Source organism: Rhinoderma darwinii, chromosome 1 (assembly GCF_050947455.1).
Source record: "Rhinoderma darwinii isolate aRhiDar2 chromosome 1, aRhiDar2.hap1, whole genome shotgun sequence".
In the NCBI taxonomy this organism is placed as follows: domain Eukaryota; kingdom Metazoa; phylum Chordata; class Amphibia; order Anura; family Rhinodermatidae; genus Rhinoderma; species Rhinoderma darwinii.
The window spans coordinates 159,864,367-159,889,263 of NC_134687.1; the positions used below are offsets into that span (position 1 = coordinate 159,864,367).

The 24,897-nt window shown below is 42.3% G+C and overlaps 1 long non-coding RNA gene across 2 annotated transcripts in view; it reads right to left on the minus strand.

Moving 5' to 3' along the window:
- Nucleotides 1–12,190: 12,190 nt before the first annotated feature.
- LOC142737845 (uncharacterized) overlaps nt 12,191–24,897 on the minus strand; it is a 97,147-nt gene continuing 84,440 nt past the window's right edge. The window contains exons 2-4 of one of the 2 annotated variants that reach the window (XR_012880584.1): nt 19,575–19,673; nt 18,043–18,425; nt 12,191–13,309 (exon numbers count right to left, since the gene is read on the minus strand). This is a non-coding gene — a long non-coding RNA (uncharacterized LOC142737845). The remainder of the gene's footprint in view (nt 13,310–18,042; nt 18,426–19,574; nt 19,674–24,897) is intronic. The other variant, XR_012880585.1, reaches the window with a different exon arrangement.

A 24,897-nucleotide genomic window follows, 5' to 3' on the forward strand; every position in this document is an offset into this window, starting at 1 on the left:
ACAATTAGCTACTTCTAAGGCCAGCAGGATAATGTCACGTATTAGGCTCTATTCACATAGCCGTTTAAGAGCCTTCATTGAGGGTTATGTCATTTTTCATGGAAAGACTAACACAGCATACAGCGCTATTCTTTGGTCAAACCAGCGGAAACCTCGATAGATCCACGATGGATTGTTATTTATGGAAGCCATGACACTAGTGTGAATAAAAACGCATAAATTGAAGAGACAGACAAAATCTATATGCTTTACAAAACATTAGTGTGACCTCATCTAGAAAATACAGTTCGGATTTTAGCACCAGTTTATAAGAGGAGCTGCAAAAATTTAAGGGCAATACAATTGTTAAGGGGCATTGAGAAATTCAGTTATGAGGAAAGGTTACATTTCTTTAGTTTTGAGAATAGTCATTTAAGGGGGATATGATCAACTTGTAGCTACTTGCAGAAATGTGGACTCACTGGGCCATTCTGCCGTAACGGAGCAGCTGCTGATCAACAGAGTTTGTGAGAGTCAGTAATGCTAAGGTACCTGGAAGGTCAGAAGTAGGTAAATTCCAGACAGTCAAGGGGAAGCAGGCCTGTGCAGGATGATGACGTGAGGCTAGGGCTCCAGACTGGAGTAGTGCAGTCATCTATGACACTGGACTTGGCTAGGAAACTGGACTGGAGTAGTGCAGTCGTCTCGGACACTGGACTTGGCTAGTAAACTGGACTGGAGTAGTGCAGTCATCTCGGACACTCAGTTTGGCATGGGCGCCGGACACAGATCGAGAAGTCATCTCGGATACTTGGTTTGGCACGGGCACTGGATACAGATGGTGAAGTCATCTCGGACACTGGAACTAAACACAGATACTGGATACGGGAAATAGAAAACAGGATACTGGATACAGGATACAGCTAAGGAACCATTTGCAAGACAAATGTAGGGCAGACACAACATTGCTCAGGCAAGGAATGAATGGGCAGAGTTTCTTTTATAGTTCCTGGTATGCTGGGATAGGCTGGGGAGATTTTTCCTGGTGCCCACACTACGGGCATCAGCGGGAGTGGATAGTAGTGTGCACCAGTGTCTCTGAGGAAGGAGACGTCGGCAGGAGCTCAATGGTCTGCAGTAGCGGCCACTGGTGAGTATAGGATGCTGGCGGTCTGCGACCGCGGACATTACTGTACCCCCCCTTTCCACTCCCTCTTCTGATGTCCAGAGCGTAAGAGAGATTTCCTGATGAGAGCTGGGCCATCCACATTTTCTTCAGGCTCCCAAGACCTCTCCTCAGGACCAAACCCTTTCCAGTCCACCAAGTAAAAGGTTTCCCTCTTACCTTCTTGTATTCCAGGATCTCTTTTACTTCCAAGACGTCAGAAGAACCGCAGGGAGCAACTACAGAACAAGGGGATTTGCTTTCTCGGTTCAGGACCACAGGCTTTTGGAGGGACACATGGAACGAGTTGGGAATTTTGAGGATAGGAGGTAGCCGAAACTTATAGGACACAGGGTTAATTTGTTGCAAAACTTCGAAGGGACTGAGGAATCTGGGAGCGAATTTGTGGGAAGGGATCTTGAGACAAATAATTTTTGAGGACAGCCAGACCTTGACTGAAGAAACTGAGGAGGAACTTTTTTATTTTCCTATCGGCATATCTCTTCATGCGATCAATGCCTGAAGGATCCCCAGTGGAGTAGTTGCGATCTACCTGAGAAAAGAGTTTGGAGAAAAATCCACAGGATACTGCCTTACGCTTGGAACTTCTTTAGGAAAGGAGTGCTCCAGCACCAATGGAAGAAGTGTCAACCTCCAATGCGAACTGCGGAATCACATCAGGATGGTGAAGAACGGGAGCTGAAGTAAAGGCACTCTTGAGACTGTTGAATGCCGACTGTAACGCTGGTGGCCGCCATCCGCCACTATCCGGCTTCCCCCGTGGCTGCCAACATACATGTGCACTGGCATCCTCCTCCTTCCAGAGGACGCTGGCATGTACGCGCCCTGGTGTCCTCTTAAAGGGCCAGTGCGTGCACCACTAGAATCCTCCCTAGCCTATCCCTGTGCTCCCTGTCCTATTTAAATCCATCCTGTCCTACTTCCTGTGTCTGAGCGTTGTTGTGTCTACCCAGGTTCGTATAGCAAATGGTCCCTTAGTTGTATCCTGTTCCCAGTGTTCCCATATCCTGTTTCCTGTATCCAGTAACTGTGTTTGTTCCTGAGCGAAGTCTAGTGTTGGAGTCGAGTTCATCCTCACTGTCACGCCAAGTGTCTTCTGCTAGCCAAGCATCATCTGCCACGCCAAGTGTCATCTGCCACGTTACTTGTCATATGCCACGTATCATCTGTGCTAAAGCGTCTGCTACATCTCGTGTCTGTCAGAACTTTTATACAGACACTCTTGTGCTAGAGACTTTCATTGACTGTAGTTGGCCAGCCGGCTACTCCGATACAGCGGAGCTGCCTAGTGGGTCCACATACCCCCAGAGTCGTGACACCGACTCGGCCTCAGGGGTTCAGTCCTTAGCATTCATTTCCTTCTTGGTAAGAGCAGAGATGGGAGCAAGAGATGAGACATTTGGGATGAATTGTCGATAGAATTTAGCAAATCCAATAAATCTCTGTATGGCTCAGAGACCTTGAGGGCGTGGCAACTCCAAGACAGGCTTCACTTTTTCTGGATCCATTTGCAGTTCTCTACCAGAAGATTATATAGCCCAGGAAGAGCAAGGATTTTTTTTCAAATATGCGCCTCTCAAGTTTAGTGTATAGGTTGTTCCCCCTTAACCGCGACAGGACTTGGCAGACATGCTTCTGATACGTTGTCAGATCAGGTGAGTAGATCGAGATGTCGTCCAGATAAACCCAAACAGACATACAGAAGATCACGGAAGATATCGTTCACAAATTCCAGAAACACTGCTGGAGCATTACACAGTCTAAATAGCATCACAAGATACTCGTAGTAACCATCTTGTGTGTTGAATGGTTTTCCATTAGTCTTCCTTGTGGATACGGATCTGGTTATAAGCCCCGCGTAGATCCAGCTTCGTGAAAATCTTGGCCCCACAAATCCTATAGAAAGCTTGGAGATAAGCGGCAGAGGGCACTTGATTTGACCGTGATTTGGTTTAGACCACGGTAATCGATACACGGTTGGAGTGATCCATCCTTTTTCTCCATGAAGAAGAATCCGGCTCCGACTGGTGAAGCCCCTCTTGAGGTTCTCCATGACATAATCCGACATGGCCTGGTTTCAGGCAAGGAGAGAGGATAAACCCGTCCACGGGGAGGTGAAGCCTTAGGAAGCAACTCAAAAGAACAGTCATGGGGACGATGAGGAGGAAGGATCTCTGCCTCCTTCTTGCTAAAGACATCTGCGTAACTAGCATACTGTGGAGGCAGTCCAGAAAGTGACTGAGATAGTGGGGAAAGAACAGGACGAACCTGATGCAAGCAGTGGTGAAGACATCAGGGTCCCCATTGGAGGACCTCTCTGGAATTTCAGTCAAGGACAGGAGCATGTTGGCGAAGCCATGGCAATCCCAGCAGGATTGGGTTAATAGCTTTAGACAGGACATTAAAAGCTATCAGTTCTGAGTGGTGGACTCCTTTTTGTAGCCTCAGAGGTTTGGTGATAGAAAGGATTGGGTCTGGCAGAGGTTGTTCATTCACTGAAGCGACCACCATAGGTTTCTCCAGACAAACTGTGGCCAAATCGAGACAGTCTACTAAGTCCTGCTGAATAAAATTTGCAGCCGCTCCAGAATCCAAATAAGTGGGATAGTGTGATTCTTCACCAAAGAAGACAGTCACAGGAATAGATAATTTGGGAGAGAGTTTAGCAGTTGGCAATGATCCACCTAGGGTTGTCCCTCCAATCAACCCTAGGTGCTGGAGTTTCCCGACTTCTGTGGACATTCACGCACAAAATGACCCTTGTGGCCACAGTAAATACACAATCCTGCCGACCGTCTGCGCTGTTGCTCTTGGTCAGACAATCTGAGTCTGTCCACCTGCATGGGTTCCTCTGGAGGGGGGTTTCTAGAACCTGGGTGCCAGTCTATAGGACATTTTTCCCGATGAGCTTCCTGGATGCGCTCCTGGATCCTCATGTCAACCCGAGTAGCCAACAGAATTAAGGATTCCAAGGTGGATGGTAGGTCAAGGGCCGCCAGCTCATCCTTTATTTGAGGAGCCAGTCCCTGCCAGAAAGTTGCCACCAAGGCCTTGTTATTCCAGGCAAGTTCCGCTGCCAAGGTATGGAACTGGATGGTGTATTCTCCTACCCTCGAATCCCCTTGGCGGAGAGTCAAAAGAGAGTCGGCTGCAAAAGACATCTGGCCAGGTTCTTTATATACTGTACGAAAAGTCTTCATGAACATCTGTAGGTCTGATGACCCCAGCCCCTCACGTTCCCAGATAGGGTTTGCCCAGATCAGGGCTTTACCTTAGAGGAGGGAGACAATAAAAGCGAAATTGGTCACATCAGAGGGAAAAAGATGAGTGTGTAGTTTAAAGTGGATCTGACACTGGTTGATGAAACCTCTACAGGTTTTTGCATCTCCATCATAGCGAGGTGGTAGGGGCAACGAAATTCCGGGCCAAGAACTGGCAGGGGGATAGCAGGTGGTGGAATAGTGGAAGCAGCCACAGAAGGTACAGAAGGAGGATCTAAATGAGTAATAGTAGAATAGGACCTGACCCTGTCGTGCCCGAAGGTCACGCATGTCCGCTTGCATCAACTGGACAGCTGCTTTGGGTTGACCAAGACATGAGTAAACTGTAACGACTTGGAGGTATGTGGACCCACTGAGGGAGCAGACGCCGGCAGGAGATCAACAGTGCGGTCGCGGCCGCTGGTGAGTATAGGATGCCAGCAGTCTGCGACCACAGCCATTACGCAACTTAAATATATAAATGTCCCATACAAAAATTACAGTGAACAGCTGTTTGCTGTAAGACAAGCGGGCACCCTCTCTGACTAAAGATAAAAGGATTAATCTTAACTGTTGAAAAATTTCATCTTTACTGTGAAGTCATGGAATAGTCACCTCGGGACAGTTGCTCCTGGGCCCCAATGCAAAAACTGTAACAGGATCCCCTATCTACCATGTGCCATGTATAACATTTGCATTCTGATGTGTCAGAGGGCGTTAGGGCCCCTTCAGGCACCAGGACCTGAAGGTCCTTATAGCTACGCCCCTTCCTCAGGTACTGATCTTAACAAAAACAAGTCGTTACTACGAGGGGCTGAGATGCTCAAAGAAATATGTAAAAGTAAAAACATGATTTTTACTTGATTCAGTCTGAGTGTCACATAAGGTCCCTTTTAGGGAAAATTATTCTATGCATTAAAAGGTTTTTTAAGTATCTTAAAATGTTCTTTATGTTTCCTTTTTTCCACACCACACTCCATAACTTAATGGCCATATATATTTTTTACTCCTACTGAATGAATTGTTTATATGACCAACACGTTTCAGGTTGCTATGGTGTCAATATCAGGGACTGACAGTGAAGGTCTGTTGAGCAGCAAGAAAAAGTGTAAAACTTCATTAAATTGTGGGAAATTGATCAGACAAGGAATATTTCTTTACCGCAGCATTTTCTTTTTTAAATTAAATTTTTTTCAAGTTGCTTTACATAAATAAATAATCAAAAACAGTAAAAACAAAATTATATAAATAATAATGGATTATTCAGATGTTAGTATGTGCTGCAACTATGTTCTTTTTGTGTTGGTCCTTCTTCATAGACATGGCACAACATGATACAAGAATGAATTTCAAATTAAGCTGAAAACGTCTTCGCTTATGCCTGATAACAATCACATCTTTTAAAGATTGTTTAGTTTGTAAATGCAATTTCCAGAATATGTAAACTTTTGAGGCTTAAAAGAAATGAAAGAAACAGAAAATAAACAAGAATCTAAATTGGTGTAAACTGCCGTGTCTGACATTAAAACACTCCTTAAGTTATTTGGTTCAGTTATGGGGCTTAAACAGTTCTGGATAAAGGGAAATCCTTTCTAGGGACAAACAAAATACTTGAAAGCTTTTTTAAAATAAAGTTATTTTCGTACATGTACTTAAAGTAATTACACATATAAGAACCATATGTATAAAAGAACCTAGTGATTGTAAGAGCTTTTCAACCCAACGTTTATGTTCATTGTCATGTGGACCCAATAAAACATGTAACTACCAAAGCACACGTACAATACTTTTACATTTACATTTGTATAATGAACAGGCTTGTAATTACATGACCATTATGTTATATGAACTAAATATTTTAGATTTAAAAATAGGTTTCCCAAATAATTTCAATGTAGCTGTTGTCTTACTACATATAGGCCATTTTCCCAAGTATGAAATACGATTCCACAGTGTGCATGTATGTGTATAAATATAACTATATATATATATATATATATATATATATATATATATATAAATATATATATATATAGCACACAAGAAAATGACGACAGCACACTGCGAACACCAATGTCACCTAAGCCGCTAAATATAAATAAATATGCATTCCTGCTAAATCTACTTACAATAGGGAGGTTCTTAGTGCTTATTTTGATCAAATTCTGTGAGCCCACCTGCCACGACAAGGCAACCTCTATGTGGTGGGGACCTACGCTGCACATACACGCAGAACTGGGACTAAGCCTACATATACTTGGGAATGGTAGGAACCAGCATTAAACTAATTAAAATCACCCAGGGCAGAATGGGAGGAGTGCAAGATATATATATATATATATATATATATATATATATATATATATACATATATATTTATATATATATAGCAAACAAGAAGGCAGCAGCACTCACACAAGAATAATCGACCAGGTGCCCAGCAAAACGTCCCGATCCTCGGACGTATAATAATATATAGAAGAAGAAAATTTGCAGCACTCCAACATGAAAAAAGTGGTGGTTTATTCAATCCAAAACAACAGCAACGTTTCAATCCTACAATAGGATCTTTATCAAGATAAAGATCCTATTGTAGGATTGAAACGTTGCTGTTGTTTTGGATTGAATAAACCACCACTTTTTTCATGTTGGAGTGCTGCAAATTTTCTTCTTCTATATTTATATATATATATATATATATATATATATATACACACACAGGGTGGGCCATTTATATGGATACACCTAAATAAAATGGGAATGGTTGGTGATATTAACTTCCTGTTTGTGGCACATTAGTATATGGGAGGGGGGAAACTTTTCAAGCTGGGTGTTGACCATGGCAGCCATTTTGAAGTCGGCCATTTTGTATCCAACTTTAGTTTTTTCAATGGGAAGAGGGTCATGTGACACATCAAACTTATCGAGAATTTCACAAGAAAAACAATGGTGTGCTTGGTTTTAACGTTACTTTATTCTTTCATTAGTTATTTACAAGTTTCTGACCACTTATAAAATGTGTTCAAAGTGCTGCCCATTGTGTTGGATTGTCAATGCAACCCTCTTCTCCCACTCTTCACACACTGATAGCAACACCGCAGAAGAAATGCTAGCACAGGCTTCCAGTATCCGTAGTTTCAGTTGCTGCACATCTCGTATCTTCACAGCATAGACAATTGCCTTCAGATGACCCCAAAGATAAAAGTCTAAGAGGGTCAGATCGGGAGACCTAGGGGGCCATTCAACTGGCCCACGATGACCAATCCACTTTCCAGGAAACTGTTAATCTAGGAATGCTCGGACCTGACACCCATAATGTGGTGGTGCACCATCTTGCTGGAAAAACTCAGGGAACGTGCCAGCTTCAGTGCATAAAGAGGGAAACACATCATCATGTAGCAATTTCAGATATCCCGTGGCCTTGAGGTTTCCATTGATGAAGAATGGCCCCACTATCTTTGTACCCCATATACCACACCATACCATCAATTTTTGTGTTCCAACAGTCTTGGAGGGATCTATCCAATGTGGGTTAGTGTCAGACCAATAGCGGTGGTTTTGTTTGTTAACTTCACAATTCACATAAAAGTTTGCCTCATCACTGAACAAAATGTTCTGTGTAAACTGAGGGTCCTGTTCCAATTTTTGTTTTGCCCATTCTGAAAATTCAGTGCGCCGATCTGGGTCATCCTCGTTGAGATGCTGCAGCAGCTGGAGTTTGTAAGGGTGCCATTTGTGAGTAGCTAATATCCGCCGAAGGGATGTTCGACTGATGCCACTCTCCAGTGACATGCGGCGAGTGCTATGCTGTGGGCTCTTGCTGAATGAAGCTTGGACAGCCACTGATATTTCTTCATTAGTGACAGTTTTCATGCGTCCACATTTGGGCAAATCCAACACTGAACAAGTTTCACGAAACTTGGCAAGCAGTTTGAAAACTGTAGCATGGCAGATGGGTGGTCTCGTAGGGTGTCTTGCATTGAAATCTGCTGCAATGACCCGGGTACTGCGTTCACCAGACATCAACACAATTTCTATCTGCTCCTCACGTGTTAACCTCTGCGACATTTCAATGGCTGTAAACAAAGAGAAGCTTGTAAATAACTCATGAAAGAATAAAGTAACATTAAAACCAAGCACACCATTGTTTTTCTTGTGAAATTCTCGATAAGTTTGATGTGTCACATGACCCTCTTCTCATTTCAAAAAAAACTAAAGTTGGATACAAAATGGCCGACTTCAAAATGGTCAACACCCAGCTTGAAAAGTTTCCCCCTCCCATATACTAATGTGCCACAAACAAGAAGTTAATATCACCAAACATTCCCATTTTATTTAGGTGTATCCATATAAATGGCCCACCCTGTGTGTATATATATATATATATTTATTTATTTATTTATTTTTATTTATTTTTTATTGCAGACCAGTATTATCTTAAAACAAAATGCATTATTTGTCAGCAGATTATTTTCAGACAAATCTTTTTGACTTTTTAGGCAGTTTAGCTTTTTTGCAAAACAATATACAGTGAAGGAAATAAGTATTTGATCCCTTGCTGATTTTGTAAGTTTGCCCACTGTCAAAGACATGAACAGTCTAGAATTTTTAGGCTAGGTTAATTTTACCAGTGAGAGATAGATTATATAAAAAAATAAAAACAGAAAATCACATAGTCAAAATTATATATATTTATTTGCATTGTGCACAGAGAAATAAGTATTTGATCCCCTACCAACCATTAAGAGTTCAGCCTTCTCCAGACCAGTTACACGCTCCAAATCAACTTGGTGCCTGCATTAAAGACAGCTGTCTTAAATGGTCACCTGTATAAAAGACTCCTGTCCACAGACTCAATTAATCCATCTGACTCTAACCTCTACAACATGGGCAAGACCAAAGAGCTTTCTAAGGATGTCAGGGACAAGATCATAGACCTGCACAAGGCTGGAATGGGCTACAAAACCATAAGTAAGACGCTGGGTGAGAAGGAGACAACTGTTGGTGCAATAGTAAGAAAATGGAAGACATACAAAATGACTGTCAATCGACATCGATCTGGGGCTCCATGCAAAATCTCACCTCGTGGGGTATCCTTGATCCTGAGGAAGGTGAGAGCTCAGCCGAAAACTACACGGGGGGAACTTGTTAATGATCTCAAGGCAGCTGGGACCACAGTCACCAATAAAACCATTGGTAACACATTACTCCGTAATGGATTAAAATCCTGCAGTGCCCGCAAGGTCCCCCTGCTCAAGAAGGCACATGTACAGGCCCGTCTGAAGTTTGCAAATGAACATCTGGATGATTCTGAGAGTGATTGGGAGAAGGTGCTGTGGTCAGATGAGACTAAAATTGAGCTCTTGGTATTAACTCTACTCGCCGTTTTTGGAGGAAGAGAAATGCTGCCTATGACCCAAAGAACACCGTCCTCACTGTCAAGCATGGAGGTGGAAACATTATGTTTTGGGGGTGTTTCTCTGCTAAGGGCACAGGACTACTTCACCGCATCAATGGGAGAATGGATGGAGCCATGTACCGTCAAATCCTGAGTGACAACCTCATTCCCTCCACCAGGACATTAAAATGGCTCGTGGCTGGGTCTTCCAGCACGACAATGACCCGAAACATACAGCCAAGGCAACAAAGGAGTGGCTCAAAAAGAAGCACATTAAGGTCATGGAGTGGCCTAGCCAGTCTCCAGAACTTAATCCCATCGAAAACTTATGGAGGGAGCTGAAGATCCGAGTTGCCAAGCGACTGCCTCGAAATCTTAATGATTTACAGATGATCTGCAAAGAGGAGTGGGCAAAAATTCCATCTAACATGTGTGCAAACCTCATCATCAACTACAAAAAACGTCTGACTGCTGTGCTTGTCAACAAGGGTTTTGCCACCAAGTATTAAGTCTTGTTTGCCAAATGATCAAATACTTATTTCTCTGTGCAAAATGCAAATAAATATATATAATTTTGACAATGTGATTTTCTGTTGTTTTTTTAATATAATCTGTCTCTCACTGGTAAAATTAACCTAGCGTAAAAATTCTAGACTGTTCATGTCTTTGACAGTGGGCAAACTTACAAAATCAGCAAGGGATCAAATCCTTATTTCCTTCACTGTGTATATATATATATATATATATATATATATATATATATATATATATATATATACACACACACACACACACAAACTGTTCAACCATTACATTAAAAGCACTGACATATGAAGCAAATAAAATTGATTAATAATTTATTCATTATCTCTATTATAGCGCCATAATATTCAGTGACCTACCAAAAGTGGTCCAGGGAATGACCTGTTCAAGGTCCATGAACCTTTGACAGGGACATGAGATGCATGTGGGAAGCAAAGGCTAAACCTTCTGGTCCGATCTCACAGAAAAATAACTGTAGCACAAACTGCTAAAAAAGTTAATGCTGGCTATAATAGAAAGGTCAGAACCCAGTGCATCGTAGCTTGCTGCATTTTGACCATATAGCCGCAGATCAGTCAGAGTGTCCATGATAACCCCGTCCACAGCCATATGCACTTACAATGGGAACATGATTATCAGAATTGGACCATGGTGCGATGGATTAAGGTGGCTTGGTCTAATGAATCAAGCTTACATTTGTACCACTTGGACACCGGGTGCGTGTGTTGCTTACCTGGGAAAGAGATGGTACCAGGATGCAGAATAGGAAGAAGACAAGCCACTGCAGTTTGATGTTCTGAACAATGTTCTGCTGGGAAACCTTGGTTACTGATGTGCCACCTTCCTTAACATTGTTGCAGACCAAGAACACACCTTCATGGAAACGGTATTCCTCAATGACAGTAGTCACAACGAAAAATAATAATCAGAAATGGTTTAAGGAACATGACAAAAAGTTCAAGATATTGACTTAGCCTCCAATTTGACCAGATCTCAATCTGATCGTGTATCTGTGGAATGTGAAGGGAAAATAAGTCAGATCATTACAGGATTTAAAGGATCTGTTGCTAACGTTTTGGTGCCAGATATCACAGGACAACTTCGGAGGTCTTGCTTCCATGCTTCGACAGGTTATGCTGGGTTCACACAACCTATTTTCAGGCGTAAACGAGGCGTATAATGCCTCGATTTACGCCTGAAAATACGGCTCCAATACGTCGGCAAACATCTGCCCATTCATTTGAATGGGTTTGCCGACGTACTGTGCCGACGACCTGTCATTTACGCGTCGTCGTTTGACAGCTGTCAAACGACGACGCGTAAAATGACTGCCTCGTCAAAGAAGTGCAGGACACTTCTTTGGACGTAATTTGAGCCGTTTTTCATTGATTTCAATGAAGAACAGCTCTAAATTACGGCCGTCAATGACGCCTCGCAAAATGCGAGGACAAGCAATTACGTCTGAAATTTCGGAGCTGTTTTCTCCTGAAAACAGCTCCGTAATTTCAGACGTAAATGCAGTTTACGTGTGCACATACCCTTAGAGCTGTTTTGTCAGCACGAGGTGGGCCAACTCAATATTAGTCAAGTTTTTTTATTCTTATATAAATATCAATGTTTTATTCAATATGTATATATATATATGTATATATATATATATATACATAGATACATAGACAAACATACGGATCCAGCAGCACCGGTATAATGTGGGTGCAAGCCCCAGGGAGCAGACCAATATCCCAATTCTATAAAATGCAAAAAACAGGCAGCAATCCGTAGTTTAGGTGAAAAAAAGTGGGTACTTTATTGCCCCATGTGCAATGTTTCAGCACTTTCCTCTAGAGCCTTTCTCAAGCAACTCACATGTGATTATTACAACGCATATAACATGGTGTCAATCAACAATCTAATATCAATCCAATAAGGGAAAAATTGTGCAAAAATGCATTCATAAAAACAATGTACAAAACATAGCATAAAGATAAGTAAAATACAAACACACTGTGCATAAATAAAATGGATAATCCAGAGTATGTAACACCTAGGTAACATTTAATCTAAAGTATCCAATGTATTAAAGTGCAAACATCTGTGTAGTGCATGTGTCCGTATTAAAAATGATTAAAAAGAAAATCACCTCATGGAGTCCCTCTGTCACGGCGCCGCCATAGAGGTGAACATAAAGCGCTACTGCGCATGCGTGTTAAGTTACGACTCGTCACAGGCATCAGGGATATCTGGTTAGCAGCCGCACGTGCGCTCTATAGCGAAGACGCGGATGCAGCCATCTTTAATATGGGAACAAGTAAGTAACGTGAGTTATATTAGTAAGAGTCTGTAATTTAATTAGTTGAGTATATAAAATAGTCCCTCATAGTGAGTGAAGGGGAAGAGAATATTTCTGTAGTACCTGGAAGTGGTGAAAGAGAGCCATGGTATACCTCATTTTTACCGTCTGTGTGTCTACACGCATGTGACGTCCCATAGACTAAGGGAGAAGAACAGCATTGTCCTCTTAAATTAATAAAAGAAAAAAGAAAAACGGAGTGGAAAAAGTGGTCAATAAATATTATATAAATATCCACTACCACCGACCAAGAGAGGGGACGTTGGCACCAGAGATATATATCATACCAATGTGCCTAAATGCCACCTCAAACTCCTTGTTTAGTACAGTAATTAACTTGAATCGAGGACTGCAACCATAAATATGTGTCATGACTTCAGATTGGTAATAAGGTCACCATTGTATATCGAACTCAAAACACCAAATTTGGGTACTACAAAATAATTAACATAAAGCTGCTTTAAACGGAATCACATGATGCCCAGAGACTGAGTACAACAAATTTTCCAGTTTAAATTTTTTTTATTAAATATATGTAGATCCGTGATAACTTGTATGTCCAGAGGTGATCTTCAGCATAGTTTGAGAATAATCTGAAAGAAAGCAAAATGTCTATTAATATTTCAGGTAATAAAACATGTATTTATAGCAATGATGATGTCAAATGTCAACATGAATGGAACTCAGCGGAATGCAGGGGAGAAAAGGGGTAGGAGGGGGAGGGGGGAGGGGAGGGGGAAGGGAAAAAAAGGGGGAAAGAGGAAGGTTTTCTCTACACCAATCCACTGAGTTAGAAATCTACATTAAGGCCATTAGGCTTGAGGGTGTTCAGCCTTTCTATCCATTGTAGTTCTCTTATTTTAAGCAACCTGGTCCTGTTACCACCACGTCTAAGGGGAGGAATGTGATCCAAAATCTCAGTTTGATGTTCATTATGACCCATATCTAAAAAATGGTTAGATACAGGTAAGTACTGGTGTTTTTTTCTGATAGTGTATCTATGTTGGTTTAACCGAGTTTTTAGGTCAAGTGTGGTTTCACCCACATATAGGAGATGACATGGGCACTGTAAAACATACACAACAAAATCAGTGTTACACGTGAGATAATGGCGATTTTTTAGTGCTAGGATGCGTAAGAGTGGAGCCTTTCAGCATAAGGCTACAGTTAATGCAGCTCAAACATGGAAAGCAACCTAACCTCGGCTTTGTCAAGTATGTCTGTCTGTCCACTTTCTGAGGACCAAGATTGGCCTTCACCAATTTATCTCTAAGGCTTTTAGATCTGTGATAGGAAAACAGAGGAAAGTTAGTAAATTCTGGGATCTGTGTCAGGCAATTTCCTAACATAGGCCAATGTCGCCTGATGACTACAGATATGGCATTACTTTGATCTGTGTACGTAGAGACAAAGGGAATACGATCAATGTTGGATTTAGTATCCCTAGAAACAAAAAGATCGCTCCTACGTATCTGTCTAAGTTTTGATCTATTTTCCCTTATTGGATTGATATTAGATTGTTGATTGACACCATGTTATATACGTTGTAATAATCACATGTGAGTTGCTTGAGAAAGGCTCTAGAGGAAAGAGCTGAAACATTGCACATGGGGCAATAAAGTACCACTTTTTTTCACCTAAACTACGGAGTGCTGCCTGTTTTTTGCAGTTTTTACATAGATATATATAGATATATACCGTATATGTCGGCGTATAAGACGACTGGGCGTATAAGACGACCCCCAACTTTTACCCTTAAAATATAGAATTTAAGATATACTCACCATTTCGTGCAGGAGCGCTTCACTATGGCCATCGGCGGCAGGACCCAGGACTCTCTGTCTCTTTGAACTCGCGCATGCGCAGATAGGCTGCTTCATCGCGCGAGATCTGAGAGGCAGGGAATGAGAGGAAAGGGCGGGCCAGAGCATCTTACAGAGATGTTCCCTGGTGGCTAATACCGGCTTCCCTCAGATCCGTGGCGGATTCCGTGCATCCCGGGAGCCTGTGTACCGGACTGCAGGCTCACAAGGTAACACACAACCTGTGTGTAGACAATATGTAGACTAGGGATGTCACGATACCAGAATTTGGACTTCGATACCGATACTTCGTTTAGTATTGCGATTTCAATACCAATTTCGATACTTTTGCCAACAGTAATAAAAAAAAAATTCTTCCGTTTTCTGATGTGAGGCGCGACGTGTGATGAATTTTGAACGCGCCTCACATTAATAGTAATTAATCCCATCATGTTTCTCAGTCATATTGGGTTAATGTGCGAGGTACATGATGGGGTTAATTACTATTAATGTGAGGAACATGGAGGGTAAATTCATCGCACCTCATGCCTCACATTAATAAGTGAATGAAAGCCGTGTTTATTTCATTTTTTTATTTTAATGTTTATTGTAAAAAAGGTGAAGGTGTATTTTTTTTAAAATTTAACAATACTTTGTTTTTACTTTATTTTTAAACTTTAATGTACTGACATATATCAGATATGTGCCAGTACATTAACCTGTGGACGGATAATACACAGGCAGTTGTTAGGACATACTTGGGTATGTCCTAACAACATGAAATATGGTAAGACAGCCCTGGGGTCCGTCAATAGACCCTGGGCTGTCTGCCCATATATGGTATGGCCCTCGATCGCGTCACAGGAATTCCCTGTGACGCGATCCAGGGGCATCCGCCCTTCTCACTTTCCCCTGAATGCTGCAGTCAGCTGTGATCGCAGCATTCAGGGGAATAACGGCGGAGATGAGAGGTTTCTCTGATCTCCGCCATTATAGCGCGGGGCTGCGGCTGTGTAATACAGCCATTGCCCCGCTCCTGACAGGAAGTGCGCGCGCGGTCAGCATGAGGTGATGCGGCCGGCGCTGCACTAATGAGCGGCAGTTCAGGCACTGAAGACAGAACATGGGGGTGTTTTGTAGCGCGCCCGCCATGTTCTGTCTCCAGTGCCGCCGCTCATTAGTGCAGCGCTGGCCGCATTGCATCATCCTGACCCCGCGAACTTATCATGACTCAGGAGCGGGGCTGTGGCTGAATTACACAACGTGCATCCCTAATGTAGACAATATCCGGCATATAAGACGACCCCACACTTTTGACATTTTTTTAAGGGTGTAAAAAGTCGTCTTGTACGCCGATATATACGGTATATAAAAGTAGAAATCTTGCAGCACTCCAAAATGTGAAAAATAAGTGGTTTATTCAGCCAATAAACAGTGACGTTTCTGTCCTACAATAGGACCTTTATCAAGCATGCTTGATAAAGGTCCTATTGTAGGACAGAAACGTTGCTGTTTATTGGCTGAATAAACCACTTATTTTTCACATTTTGGAGTGCTGCAAGATTTCTACTTTTGTATACTGCTTTGTCCTTGGATCTGGACGACTTGCTTGGCACCTACACACTTGTCTCTAGTGAGTGCTGCTGCTTTCTATTGCTACTTATATATATATATATATCTATATATATATATATATATATATATATATATATATATATATATATATATATATATATATATATAGATATATATATATACACACACACTTTGAGCTGACCAGCCAAAAGTACACAGAAAAATTGTCTTTTATGTGTATGATCCTTTCAAAGAAAAAAAATACACAGAATGTAGGTTAAAATGTCTAATTCAGCCAGGAGAGGTGTACAAAACAAATATATACTAATAATGATAAAAGAATCCAAAATCGTGTTTTCACAGATCCCCTCTTATTCCTGGTCCCCAGCATGGCCTCCCCCCTGATTCCTAGTCAACAACATGGCACCCCTTTAATTCTTGTTCCCCAGCATGGCACTTCTCTTTTTCTTAGTCCCCAGTTTGGTATTCCTTTTGGTCCCCAGCATCGCTACCCTCTCATTCCTAGGCTCCCCTGTCATTCTTCTACCGCACAGTATACCAGCATGGCCCCCCCCCCTCATCTCCCCATGGCACCACTTATTCCTAGACCCCTGCCTCTATATCTTCCCCTATATTGCTAACATTGACACCTCAGTGGCAGTATGCAGGTTCCCTTGCTCAGCAATCTCGCAGGCTGTTCAGTGCAGCATGACGTGGGCTGCCCCCTCCCATGCTCTGACAGTCTCCCTCCGCCTCCTCTCCAATACGCTCCGTGGTGCAGAAAACACTCCTCCATATGCTATTACAGCTTTAATGATGTGGGGCGATGCTGGTAGCTTCTCTACCCTGATGTGCTACACAAGTTTCCTGCTCACTCTGGTCCAGTGATGTGGTGCAGAGCAGAAACACTTCTAGATAATTCAAAGGTTCAATGTGTGGTAATTTTAAAGAGTTTCCCACTGATTTTTTTTTTTTTTTTTTTTAAAGTCGTTGTTGGTCGGAATAGGGGGTTGTTCAGCTTTTAGAGGGGCATCTTCTATAGAGTATAATTGAGGAGAAAATCATCACAGAAAAATTAGATCAGGGTGGGCTGTCTCAAAAGACTGGTCGTCTCAGAAGGTTTTATTTCTGTTACTTACCTAGAACCAACATATTACGCAGCGCTGTACAGAGGTCCTCACTTACTGTCCCCATTGGGGCTCACAATCTAAATTTCCTATTGGTATGTTTTTAGGGTATGGGGGGAAACCGGAGTACCCGGAGGAAACTCACAAACTTCATGCAGATGTTATCCTTGGTTGGATTTGAACCCAGGACCCCACTGCTGCAAAGGTTTGACTATATACTTCTAATATGTATGGTCAGCTTAAGTTTGGTTTATTAGAGTCTGGGTGTTACAGCAGTTTGGACCCTAATATTCAGCCAAATTATGAGAAAAGCTTCAAAGTTCTATTTACAGCTACATTTACTACATTACTGTACAGATTACTGTGAGATGTTATCTATTTCTAACAACTGAACAATGTATTTGCAGAGGGCAGCAGCTCTAATTAAGCTATAATTATCATAAAGACCATTAGGGAGCTGCTGACGGCTGATTGTTTCGACTAGGCAGCAGGAATGAAAAAAATTGATTACTTGGGATTTCCTTTTACGGATGGATTAATGCTTGCTTTATTTTTAGCAAAGGATTTTTCTTTATTTTTTTAAAATTTTCTTTATTATTAAATGTGGAGACACAAATACATCTAAAACAACCATTACTATTGTGTTAACGCTTTGCAATCGAGCAGGACAATCGCTATTGTTGTAGATAATATAAGTTGTTGCTAAACAGATGGATCTCAGAGCAAAGTTAAAGGCAAACACTAAAAGAACCCGATGTCCCTTGCTAGTCCTCCCTGCCACCTTAGATACAAAATTTTTAAAAAACAATGTAAACTACGTACTCAACCTGAAAGCTTTAATCCAGCACTGGTTCCCAATTACCATTTTCCTTTCCTTGGCAGCTGCAACCACAAGTAATGGAGCCGTGTATGAGTATATTCTGCCAGCACTTCTACTTAATGAGGTATTCCCACCTTAGAGTGTTAAAGCATATTGCTCGGGTATAATATTGTGATCAGTTGGGCTCTGATCCCTTGGAGCCGATCCAGAGAACAAAGGAATCAAAGTTCTTTCTTCTAAAATAAAAGTAGCAGTGGGTATGGGACTTCCACGTAGGAAATCTACTAAATTAATACTGGCTCTGGTTTCTATGGTGTTTTTAAATCAGCCTTGGTCAATTGTTGCAGCTGCTTGTTATTTATATGTTCTACCTGTCTTCCATTTTCTGTAAAGAAACAAAAAGATAAGGATCAATTCCTTAAGAAATCATATGTAAAAATTCAAACACAAAAGCGAAATCTGATAGGCTTTTCCTCTTGCTCTGCAACCACAAATATAATACCCAACATATGTTGAGGGCATGATTTGTTATGTTGCAGCCACAAATTCAATATATCTGGGAACACTGATATGTGAAACATCTCAAACTAAAACAATTTCCTTGACAATTTTTCTAGCTTTGGAACCGCTACATATGTAATAATTCAGTGTAATACAACTACATTACTTTGTTTCAGATTTAACTCAATATTCTAAAACAGCACCTCGGTTTTCCCCCTGGAGTAATTTACATATATCCTGCATGGATTAGCAGTTTACTGAGTTATATATACGTGTGCAGCTGCAGCATAAAACAGCCTGCAAAAAGTATCTTGAACCGCCATTGGCAAATAACAACAGTCACACAGTGGAGATATATGGAGATATATTATATAGCTCTTCAATGTGAAATTATGTATTAACTATACAGTAGATATACTTGCTTGAGCGTCTAGGTAGAAGGTAAAATTTGAAGCTCACCGGCCCTAATACAAAAATTGTAACAGGACCCCACCTGCCATGTGCCATTTATAATACAGGCCCCATGACCTAGGTGAGACTGCTACCTCTGCACTTTCTAAAGTTGAGTCCCTGGTATTGGTCCTCCATTGTCAGCATGAAATTTCCCCCAAAATTCTTCAATCCGGGCCTCTAGGTATGTCAACTAGCATTATTATCAGCACATAGATACTCTATAGACTGGAAAAAGTAATGATGGATCTCATGAACATCTTGGACTTCTAAATGTGGTGTCAGTACAGAGAATTGTGCATTTTCCAAGGGTTTCACTTCAGCATTTTGCTAATACAGCCAATACTTCACTTGTATTCAGCATCCCTATAACTATTAAATGGTTTCCTAGGAAAAGAACCATCTCTGTACTGACAGATTCCCTTTAAAAGAGGTTTTTAAGATATATCTGAAGATAATATCAGTGAGGACCCTGAGCTGAGACCTTATTACACATCCATGACCCCATCTATTGAATGTTAGTTTTAAAGTAGCATTGGTTGAAGGTTCCAAGCTCAAAGACTTACGTAACATATAGGCTTACCATGTGCCTGCTATGTGGCGCTGGAACGAGAGAACCCAGCCCAGGTTTGCTGCATCTCTTATTTTAATGGTGGTGAGAACCTGGGCATCTCAAAAGGTTCTAGAAAGAAAGGTGTGGAAACAAGATCAGCTCCAGGTTTATGTGGGCCCTTGGGTGACACAGACTTAGTGGGCCCCTTAGCGAGGCAACTCACGGCGGCAGTAAAATGCCAAAAATCTTCACTTTGTGCCCCCATATACACATTAGGCCCTGTTTATGCCCTCATATAGAAGTTAGGCCCCCAGTTTGTACCCCCATAAATTTAGTGCTCTCTGTAGATAGTGCCACACAGCCCCTTCTCCCAGGTATATATGGACAGTGTTGTCAGGAGCAACCCCAGATCCATAGTCCCGGGCACAGCACTACTACACTCTGCCTGGGAGTGGCCTAGCTAATGGCTCATGGGCCCTGGTGCAAGAATTCAGCTTAGGCCCCCCTACTCAACACCACCAGACCCTTGTGCACGCCTATGCCCAGCTGCCATACCCAACAGACCCCATGAATGCCCCAACAGTATAATGCCCCCATAGCTGCCCCCACAGTATAATAACCCCCCATAGCTGCCCCCACACAGTATAATGCCCCCATTGCTGCCCCCCACACAGTATAATGCCCCCATAGCTGACCACCACAATACAATACTCCCCATAGCTGCCCCCACACAGTATAATGCTCCCCATAGCTGCTCCCACACAGCATAATGCCCCCATAGCTGCCCCCACACAGTATAATGCCCTCCATTGCTGCTCCCACAGTATAAATCCACCACACAGTATAATGCTCCCCATAGCTGCTCCCACACAGTATAATGCCCCCATAGCAGCCCCCACACAGTATAATGCCGCCCATGGCTGACCCCAAAACAGTATAATGCCCCCATAGCTGACCACCACAGTATAATGTTCACCATAGCTGCCCCCACACAGTATAATGCTCCCCATAGCTGACTACCACAGTATAATACCCCCATAGCTGCTCCCACAGTATAAATTCACCACACAGTATAATGCCCCCCATAACTGCCCCCACACAGTATAATGCCCCTATAGCTGCCCCCACACAGTATAATGCCCCCATAACTGACCCCACAGTATACTGCTCTCCGTACCTGCACCACACACAGTAGAATGCCCCCCATAGCTGCCCCATACAGTACAATGCCCCCATAGCTGTCCCATACAGTATAATGCCCCCCACAGCTGTCCCATACAGTATAATGCCCCCTGAGCAGATGCAATAGGACCCCCCTCCCATAACTAGTATAATGCCCCCATATGTACCTAATAGAAAAATAATAACATAATTACTTACCTACCTCCCGTTCCCACGACGTGCTTCTCCTCCTCTGCACTGTGCTGTGAGTGGCTCGTCGCAGACAAGCGCGATGTAGTGATGTCACTGCATCGCGCCTGCCTGTGCCGAGCTGCTCACGGCACAGAGAATGCTGGAGCGAGGCTGTGGACGCAGGCTCAGTTGGAGGCGGGACCAGCGCGATCGGACTGGGACACTGCTCTGGTCCTGACAGTGATGTTAGGGGCTTTCCCAGAGACGGAGTCCCGGAGCAGAGCCGCTAGCGCTCTGCTCCGGGACTCCTCTCCTTCTTACATCGCTGTCCATATATGGATAGTGATGCCTTAACGACGGCAGCGTCAGCACCCGGCGGCCAAGTGGGCCCCCCCAAGTGGAGTGGGCCCCGGCACTTGCCCGGGTTTGCCGGGTGCTGACGCCGACCCTGTGTGGAGAGTTCACCTAAGGATCATGGAAAGGAGAAATGGGAAAACACCAAGTCCACCTGTTCCAGGAAATTATAGTGTTGTGGTGGTGTTAACCAGCACAGGAAGGCCTAGATTTAAACTTTGCTATTGGGAACCCTCAACTTTATGCTCTCCAGTGCCCAAAATCTCTGAACATCGCTAAATATAGCTAAAGGGGCTTAGTCAGCGCCGGCCTTAGGGGTGTGCGACCTGTGCCTTTGAACAGGGCGCATCTCACCAGCAGGTGGAAGGGGGCACTGGCTCCCTTCCCCTGCCTGTTTAAGAAGCGCACAGGCCCGGCGACCCAGCAGTCGCCTTTCCACCTGTGTGCTTCTTCACTCAGTGTTGTCGCTACCGCTGAAGTAGCCATAGTGGCTGCTAGCTGCGACACCGAGCATGGGGGCGCTGGCACCGCTAGCAGCCGCTGCGCTCACTTGGAGCTTTAATGCCTGCATCTTCTGCATTAGCTTCAATGGCTTAAGAAAAAACGCAAAAAAAAAAGGTCAAACAACGCTGTCACTTCCTGAAGGAATTTTGAGGCAGATTGTTTTTGCCTTATAAAAAACATGTGTGAACATATCCTAAGAGTGTAGTGCTTGTTTTTAGCTGTTTTCTTTTTTTCTTGAAACAATTCTTGGTAGGGGTGCCCTGAGGAAATTATATTTTTCCAGTGGTGCCTCGAGTCAAGGTTGGGAAACTCTGTACTAGGCTACAGGATCACGCCGGCCTACGCAAGGATCCCGTCGTGGAGCAGCTCAGTTCGTCGTGGGAATGGGGCATAGACGAGTAAAATTTTTGTTCTTGTTTGGGGGCCCTGTCTACAAGGGGGAGGTGGGGGACTGTATGGCACTGTCTATAAGTGGGACGTGGGGGGGCTGTATGGCACAATCTACAAGGAGGAGGTGGGGGATTATGGCACTGTCTACAGGGAGGCTGTATGGCAAAATCTACAAGGGGGCACTATACTGTGTGGGGCCACTAAGCGGACATTATACTGTGTAGGGGTACTACAGGGGGCATAATACTGTGGGCACAGTTAGAGGACAAAATACTGTGTCCTTGAAGGGGTTGTAATATATTATATTATTGAATATTATTATTATACTGTATGGGGGCACTAAAGGGGCATTATAATTTTTTTATGGGGCATTTTTTTTTAATGATGGGGGCGGGGTGCCGAAAGATCATTTTGCATGGGACGCCATGTATCCTAAGGCCAGCCCTGGGCTTAATGATACTATCACAGTCTCTTTATTCTGAGCATTGATGGAGTTTCTAGCTCACAGAGCACAACCATTGTCATCTTTCTGTCTAAAACATTTTTAAAATTGGAAAACTCCTTTAAACCCTACTTAACAGAGAACAGCATTATACCATCTTAGGCTGGCAGAGTTAATCGGAGAGAAAGCTTACTCGTGCACTTTAATTGTTGACATTTTATCATTATGTATTCCTCGGCAGAACCTTATACATAAATCAGTCACTTGTAAGCCGTATACCGCTGACACATTTAAAATAAACCTCTTAAGCTTTGGGGAATAATCTAAGATTGCAAATAAACCAGAGTAACATTTGAATTTCATTATAAATTAATGTTACATTATCATTTAAGAAGTATTAAGCTAATTATTTGCCATGTCATGAAAGGGCTTATTGAATCATGTATTTTCTGTGATCTGATACATATTTTATATAAAGCGATCTTCATGTCTGTCAGTCACAAATGTAAAAAGAAAGAAAATATAATATAACAAAAAGTATTTTTTTTTTACATTTTGATAAATGATCTCTCTAAGACTAGAAATTCCAAATCTTCAAAATTATTGTTTCCTGAAATTACTACATAAATTAGACAAGTGGCTTTTATTAAAGAACTGTACTGTGTACATAAGTGCAGAACTATATGCTACAATTTTGTATTGTGGTGGAACTATTACAGTTGGTAGAGCTAAGCAAATCAGTGACAAAGGCATTGTTGAAATGTATTTACGTTTGATGCAAAAAAATACTCTAAGCACGCAGTAAGGCCAATATCAGCAACAGGAATCCTTACAGCATCAAAGTCTGTTCTTAGAATGTTTTTCATTTCCATTTAGTAAAAACCTGTGATGGGGCCATTTTTTACGTGAATCAAGTTTACCTTGTTTTATTAAATCTTCAACTTTTTACATCTTTTTAATAAAAATCCTCCCCTTAAAAGACACCAGAAGCTAATTTTTCATAGTTCCTTTCGAGTTCTTGTGGTTTTGTTATGTATTATTTGCATGCATGCATATAAGGGCCAGTTCTCATCTGCATTGGAGTCTGCGCTATTGCTTCCGGTAAAATTATGGACACCGTGCTGAAAAACCGACAGAACCCATTAAAGTCAATGGGTTCCATTGAACGCCGATGGTGTCCATCATGCATCGGAACCAGCACTTCTGGTATATTTGTTGTTCTGCTCCTCTGATGGAGCAGAGAAATGGAAACACTGACGCAGATGTAAGCAGGCCCTTACATAAACAAATCCAAAAGCTTTCTTGGTGAATTTGCGTTTTTGGAAACTATTGGGGTCATGTATAAAAAAAACAGCACAAGAAGACAGTGGGGAAACTTACTGCAACCACTTAGATACCTTCTAGCATATCCTTACAAAATGGAGGTGATATTAGCAACATCAATATTCTTATACTTTTTTTTTAGCTGAACCCATATGTTTCCTGGTCTCACCATATCTAAGTACTAGCTATCCATGTTCCCACAGTTCCCTCTCTATTAAAGCAACATTCCAGACAGAGTGTGCCACTTATTTCTCATTGGTCTTTGTAAAGAACTTCATAGTTTGGTTCTGGTGTGCCAACGTATTTCCATGCTTTCTCACTGGGTGGGGTAGTGTGATTCTTTTTCGTAGACGGGCTGTCCCTATATCACAGGCTGGCGGTGCAAGGTAAATTTGGTATTTCCACAGTATATCTAAAAAGTATTAACCAAAGAGATCCCGTGCCATTGTGTGGTATATAGGTGGTAAAAGTGCAGTATAGAAATGCTGTGCTCACATAAGGTAAAATGTGATCATCAGTTGTTGTACCTGGGGTCCTTTTTCCCGTCCTGCGGTCTATAAATAGTCCTCCGGTAGTCCTGTCGTATCACAGGTCATGCTGGCAAAGCTCAGTCAAGATCAGTCAGGGCTCTGTATATCCATGAAGATGTAACAGACCTGGCCATGGTATTGGTTCAAAATGTTACTTTTTATTTTAAATAAGCAGTATAAACATTATAAAAAGTATTAGTCTATGTTCACACAGAGGTTTTTTTACGTGTTCAATGGGAGGCAGAGAAAGCGTATTTCGCTGCGTTTTATGCCCGTGGCGCTCAATGGCCGCGGGCGAAAAACGCCACGAAAATCGTCGTGCAGGGAGAGGAAAATCTGCATCAAACTTCCAAACGGAATTTTGAGGCAGAAATTCCGCCTGCAAAAAAACTGTGTGAAAGTCAAAAGACTGGTAAAATAAATAAAACAATAAATAAAAAACAATAAATAAATGTTT